The sequence below is a fragment of the Olea europaea genome, chromosome 3, assembly GCF_002742605.1.
Source record: "Olea europaea var. sylvestris chromosome 3, O_europaea_v1, whole genome shotgun sequence".
In the NCBI taxonomy this organism is placed as follows: domain Eukaryota; kingdom Viridiplantae; phylum Streptophyta; class Magnoliopsida; order Lamiales; family Oleaceae; genus Olea; species Olea europaea.
The window spans coordinates 22,183,457-22,191,141 of NC_036239.1; positions in this window are offsets into that span (position 1 = coordinate 22,183,457).

Here is a 7,685-nt window from a genome sequence, read left to right on the forward strand (position 1 = left end):
TTCATACCACTCGCATGAGATGGGATCCACCTCACGGGATTCCCAACCCATGTGAGGGGTGTGAATATCCTTATGTACATAAATTATATACACCAAACACAACTCTATAATAAATTTCTTAAAAGAGATTAGTATGAACAAAGATAACACGAAGCTACTTCTTCACCAACCCCCACAAGATTTTAAGCTTGATATCCAAGTAATAGATATGAAGAGACAAAAGCAAATTTTAAGACTATATATATATATATATATATATATATTAGTTCTTTTTCCAACTACACCAATTTTAGGCTCCAACATTTACATACCAATCATGCTACATAAACACAATGATTGATATAATTATTGATATAATGCCACAGGATAATTTATTATTAAGCTGTTTAAAATACAATTAACATTTTCATTCAATCATATTTTGCCAACACCTATTATGTCACTCTATTTGTTATACTTTTTGTCAAAGTATCATTATTCTATGCATAATATGACCAAATAACTCATCAATTGACTTTTCTTTCTCAATTAAATCATTGACTCAAATTTTGACTTTCGAGAACTGAATATTGAAGAAAGAGTACGCGGGGAGACGTGGAGTGGGCGAGTCGTGGTCATGAAATAATAAAATATTTCCAAATAATATTGCAGCTTGTTTTGTAACTAATTGTATTATAATGTATGTATTTATTTTTAACTAACAAAATATTTTTTTAAAGCATATTGCTTGCTTAAATTAGTTTCAATCACCTTAGTCACTTTATATTTAATCTTTTTTATTTCCCAATGACAGAGAAATTGTACACGACAGAATGTAAATTATATATGCAAGACCCGAAACTCGGCGACTTTGATAGTTGTTCTCATTGAACTAAATTAAATATAAACTTTAATTTGAAATTCGAATGACCAACTAATATGGTATAGAGTTAGTGTGAATGCATTGACATGAAAGAAGGTAGAAGCACTTTTCTTTGATCAATTAATCAAAGCTGATAATTATGGTTTCCTAAATATTGGTAAGAAAATCATTCTAACAATTATACTCGTATGCATGACATGTTTGATCTTAGATTTCACTGTTGTTACTAGTCAACCTAGATGATAGTACTTTAGATAACCTCAATCAAATAGAAAAATAATGAAAACGAAGTGGTATTAAAAAAAAGAAAAAGAAAAAGGAAAAAACCTATTTGAGCACATATTGATTATCAAATAGAAAAATAATGAAAACAAAGTTGTATTAAAAAAAAATGAAACAGAAAAAAACCTACTTGACCACATATTGATGTTTCAATATTGTTTTAAACAAAGGACTGGGGAAAAAAATTTAAATTACATGTGTAAAACAAAGAAGCTTACCCCAAGTCGATACTTCAACATAACCTCCAAAATGAAAGACGAACATGCAAACAACTAGAAATTATTATAAAAATATCCAGCAGTCACATGACTCACATTGATACTAATTTTGACATAATCCTTTGAAATAAAAGAACAAGTAAAAAAAATAAAATCTTTCATGTTAAAGTAAAACAGTCATAAACTCTTTTGTCTCAATCCTAGCTTTCATGAAATTCCATACAACCCTAACCATGGCCAAATCTACTGGATATGACCTTTCTGGAGACTTCACCATTCAATCTTGTCTTTAGCTACTCAGGCAGCACAATCCTCCTACAAGTATGTATGGAAAAAGGTTAACCGTCGTAAAATTTCCTTTTTTGCATGAAGAGCATGGCATAATTGGATTTCAGTAGATAATAACCTTAAAAGCAGAATAGACTTCCTGCTTGCCTCAAGAGGCCAATGTTGTGAAGTTGAGGACCATTCTACAGGATGGTATAGTGGCTATACATAGGCTTGAGAGTAATCTTGTTAGGAATTTTGAATTCCGCTAAGAACATTTCAGCTGGCTAATTCTTCTCTTTCGACTCTAGAGATTTTCTCAAACATCACTTGGTAGCTTCGTAGTGGTGGCAATGGACCGAGTTGAGCCGGCTCGGTCCATCTACCCACGAGCTCAACTGGTCAAAGTGACAAGCCGAGCTCGGCTCGGTCCATCTACCCACGAGCTCAACTGGTCAAAGTGACGAGCCGAGCCGGCTCATGCTCAAGGGCAGAGTCAAGCTCATAGGTCACAAGCCGAGCCGAGCCCATGACCGCAAGATTTTTTTTTAATTTTTTAAAAAATTATTGACTTTTTGTTTACATTTTTTACGAGCTCATAAGTCGAGGGAGTGAAACTCACACTCCGCTCGGGCTTGAGCTCGTCATAGAACGAGCTCGAGTCCTCTACGGGTCGAGTTTTGACTAGCTACTCGACTCTTTTGCCACCCCTATAGGTTCAGTTCTTCAATCATTCCTTTTTATTATTACAAATCGAGAACAATACAAAATCCAAAATATAACAAACTAAAGAATAGCCCAACAAACTTCTCGTAATTTCAAATATGGAATCAAAGTATCACAAATTAAGCCTCATAATATTGTAACCTTATGTTTCGTTTCAGAAACCCAACCCTAACCTCCAACCAAAAAGAACAAATCGGAGTTGTTTCTACGAACCAGATGATACAGGAGGTTCCGAATCAAGTGAGGTCGAGATGTCAGATAGCACGTTGATGGCGTTGAAATACCATGAGATGACGGGTCGGTGGAAAGATGAAAAGTGATTTGCAACACCTTCCTTAATTAGGGTAATTTTGACACTTTTTTGGTGATTTGGCCATAACTTTGGTTACGGTTATCAAAATCACAATTATGACCCCAATCCAAAAAACTCTTTTGATGTGCACGTCGCGGTCACCCAACTATGCTCGGTGAGTGTCAATTTCAAGCCCAAAATCCGTTGTTTTCCCTTCCAAATTTCAATTTTTAATAAATTTTTCCATTTATGGTAATATTTCATTTGTCTTTTTCTACTTGATTAGGAATCCGATTTGAGCCAAATTTTTGGCACGTTACTTCTTTTATTCCATATTTTATTTTGGTGTGATTTTTGAAATTTTGCTATTTTTGGTAAAATTCCCATAATTTCATATTTTCTTAGCTATTTAACCTATAGGTTATAGGTTAATTTTCATAATTCTGGAGTTTAAATAAATATTGAGTGAATTTCGGAGAAGTTTCTCTGTGTTTTGGGCGTTATTTTTTAGTTTACTTTTTTGTGAATCGTCTGTTAAAACAAACTCAGAGGGTAATCGCTCTCCTGCTCGGCATCACCAAAGAGACTCAATTTCAAGTAACAACACACTCTCTTTTGAAGAACACTCACGAAGATGTGTTTATCCTATAAAAGAATGAAAAATCTCCCAATGAGATGTTGGAGAATGAAGAAGAGAAGCATATTCTAGAAACGGCCACGCAAGAAATCAGACCAATGGAACGAAGATTAGAGCAACAAAGGAGTCCATTTATCCTCCTGCTACCAACCATCGATCTCCATGAAGATATGGCAATTTCCCACTATCGAAGGCAACAGTCTTAACACTAAAAATGAACTCAAGTATTGGATCCAGGCTATGGTTACATCATTAAATTTGTTAGGCAATAGATATTGGTTGGGTGTCAAGCCCTGTAAATCATACTAGTATGTTTGCTACCGAATTTGGAGTGGTAGAACTTACTTGAAATCGCAAAAACGAGATTGAATCACTTGCCTTTTGATTGCTTTCTTTCTACACCATCTTGTGCTCGCTTATTGGTCAGAAACTCGATCAAAGGAGTTTGGTGTTCACAATCCAAGAATCGAATTTGAGATGTTATACTTCCAAAGTCAAGCCATCACACTCATGTAATTTTTGTTGGATAATTTAATACTTTAAATTACAGGATCTTTCATGTTAAATCATCAAGAAATATAAGAATTAAAGAGGAAGCATACCTGAATCTGACATGGTTAATGCAATATGAATTTCGCGTTATGATCTTCCAAATCTACACGCAGTCTCCTTTTCCTCTCTGTGATGGGATGCAGTAGAGAATGAATAATTCGTTGCGTGTGATCTGGGGACCATAACCTATTTATATGGGGATGCCCTTTGACCTTATTCGGCCGATCATAGAATTAGGACTTGGGCCCGGTCTCTACACATATGTAAACCCATACTTTAACTGGATACATTAAAGCCCAAAATCGAAACCTTATTAGATCACTTTAGTCGGGCTCATCCGAATTCGATAGCTTATAATTTAACACACAATTATTCACACATATAAGCCCATCTTTAATTAAAAATCCTTACAATCTCCCACTTGGACTATATATGTCACCTTATAATTGTGCATTAAACATAACCTTATGAGAACTCAGAATTTTGCTATCATTACCAAATGTATCCCCAAACAATCCCATCCATCAATCATATCAACATAGGATTAAAGCGGCTTTCGCTACTTTCACGTAGCTAAACCCATCAATGGTCACGTATATCAATATAACCGAATGACATGGATCAAGCATGGATGTGTAGCATGGAAACTACATGTAATGTGATCTGTAACATGCCTATTTCCAACTGGTCCATCTTAATACCTTAGTGAGATCATTTTAAACAAGTTCAGAGATAATTAACCAAATAACTTTATAACTGAAAATAACTTTAACTTTAAACCGTAGCCAAAATAACAGTACATGTGTCCAATATGAAAAACAAAAATACAAACTCCCACTGAAACTAGATATCATCAAGAGACATTACACCCATATGAGCAGTGTGCTCATGAAAGACCTTGGGTATCAATCTCTTAGTAAGCGAATCCGCAACCTTGGAGTTTGTCCCAATATGCTCTATTGACACCTGTCCACTCTGAACTCTTTCTTTAACAGCAAGGAACTTGATCTCTATGTGTTTTGACTTTGTCGAGCTCCTGTTGTTATTGGAATACAACACTGCTGATTTATTGTCACAAAATATCTTAAGTGATCTTTCTATATTGTCCACAATGCGCAGCCCAGTGACAAAATTACGCAGCCATATTTCATGATTTGATGCCTCATAACACGCTATAAACTCCGCTGCCATAGTGGAAGTAGCTATGAGTGTCTGTTTAGCACTCTTCCATGAAATAGCACCTCCAGCAAGCAGGTAAATAAAGCCTGAAGTGGATCTTCTACTATCTTGGCATCCCGCGAAATCGGAATCAGAATAACCGATGATCTCCAACTGATCCGATCTCCTGTATGTGAGCATGTAGTCTTTTGTTCTCTGTAAATACCGCATGACCCGTTTGGCTGCTTTCCAATGATCCATTCCCGGGTTACTTAAATATCTCCCTAGCATCCCAACGATGTACGCTATATCCGGACGCGTACAAACCTGAGCATACATCAGACTCCCTATAGCTGAGGAATAAGGAATCTTCTGCATTTCTTTAATTTCCAAGTCATTTTTAGGGCACTGACTTAAGCTGAACTTGTCACCTTTAGCCACAGGGGTGTCACATGGTTTACAATCTTGCATGCCATATCTTTTAAGTACCTTTTCGATATAGCTCTTTTGTGATAATCCAAGAATACCTCGAGAACGATCTCGGTGTATCTGAATTCCTAATACATATAAATTATTTCATCAATGTCACCATTGAGAAATGCTGTCTTAACATTCATCTGATGTAGCTCAAGATCGAAATGCGCTACCAATGCCATTATAGTCTTGAAAGAGTCTTTCGAAGAAACCGGAGAGAAAGTCTCTTTATAATCGATGCCTTTTTTCTGTGTAAAGCCTTTTGCAACAAGACGAGCATTATACCTCTCTACATCACCTTTCGAATCCCTCTTGGTCTTAAATATCCATTTGCAACCAATGGGTTTCGCACCTTCAGGCAATGGAATGAGGTCCCATACGTCATTGTCCTTCATGGACTTTATCTCTTCATTCATAGCATCGAGCCACTTTTGAGAGTTAGAACTTTCCATGGCTTGACGGAAGTTGATCGGATCATCTTCCACCATTCCAATGTCAACTTCATGTTCTTGAAGAAATACGATGTAATCATTCGAAACCGCACTTCTCCTCTCTCTAGTGGATCTTCTTAATGGCATTGGTTCTTGAGAGTGTAGAGTTTGTTCTTCTGGAACAATTTGTTGATCTTGAGAGGAAGGTATGACATTGTCTTGATCCAGAGTTGCTTCTTGAACAATATCAGGGATAGAAACCTGATCATTGTCAATGGCAATTGGAGGAATTTCAACATATTCCTCCTCAAAGACAAAGCCTGTAACCCTTTCTCCCCCCGCAAACTCAACATCCTCAAAGAACCTAGCATTTCCTGTCTCGAAAATTGCCTTAGTTGTGGGATCATAAAACTTGTAACCCCTGGACCTTTCAGAATATCCAATGAAATAGCAACTGATGGTCCTTGCATCCACTTTCTTTTCATTTGGCTTATAGGGCCTTGCCTCAGCTGGACATCCCCCAAATATATATATGCTTCAAACTAGGCTTCTTGCCCGTCCAAAGCTCATATGGGGTTTTATCAGTAGCCTTAGTTGGAACTCTGTTGAGAATATAAGCTGCAGTCTTTAATGCTTCACCCGAGAGAGATTCTGGTAAGGTAGAATGACTAATCATACTCCTCACCATGTCCTTAAGTGTTCTGTTTCGTCTTTCAGCAGCACCATTCATAGTGGGCGAACCCGACATAGTGTACTGTGGGACGATACCGCATTCCTATAGGAATTTAGCAAACGGTCCTGGACGCTGTTCACCTGAACCGTCATATCTGCCATAGTATTCACCCCCACGGTCAGATCTGACACTTTTAATCCTTTTGCCGAGTTGGTTCTCAACTTCAGCTTTATAGTTTTTGAATACATCCAGTCACTGTGATTTTTCATGAATGAGATATATGTAGCCATATCTTGAAAAGTCGTCTATGAACGTTATAAAATATTGTTCATCATTCCAAGAACCCGTAGGGAATGGTCCACAAATATCTGTATGTATAAGTTCCAAGACGTCCGAAGTCCTATTGGCTCGAAATCTCCTTTTATTGGTTTGTTTTCCCTTTATACAGTTGACACATAGATCATAATCTCTGAAGTCAAGAGGGTTAAGAATCCCGTCAGACACAAGCCTCTTAATTCTCCTTTTGGAGATGTGTAACGTAATCTCTTGTGCCACAACGAGGCAGAATTCTCGCCGGTTAATTTTCACTTTACACCTCGAGTACTTACATGTAGGGATTCATTAAAAAAAGCAATTGTATCAATTGAATAAAGATTATCGTAACCTGATAAAGAACCGGAACCAACCAATTTTGAATCATGAAACAAACTAAATTTTCCATTTCCAAAAGAACAAGTATAACCAAATTTGTCCAAAACAGAAATAGTAATCAAATTCCGTCTAAAAGACGGTACAATAAATGTCTCAACAAGATCCAAATAAAATTCAGTCTTTAACAATAATCTAAATTTTCCTATTGCCTCTACTTCTGTTATATTACCGTCGCCAGCATAGATGTATCTTTCACCGTCACTTGATTTTCGGCAACTTAGGCAACCCTGCATAGACATACTGATGTGAGTTGTTGCACCAGAATCTATCCACCATGTATGTCTAGGTACCGAAGTTAAATTAACCTCAGAACAAACTAAATGAAGAAGAGTACCTTTCTTTACACGCCATGCATGGTAATTGGTGCAATTCTTCTTCTTATGACCTGCAGCTCCACAGAAG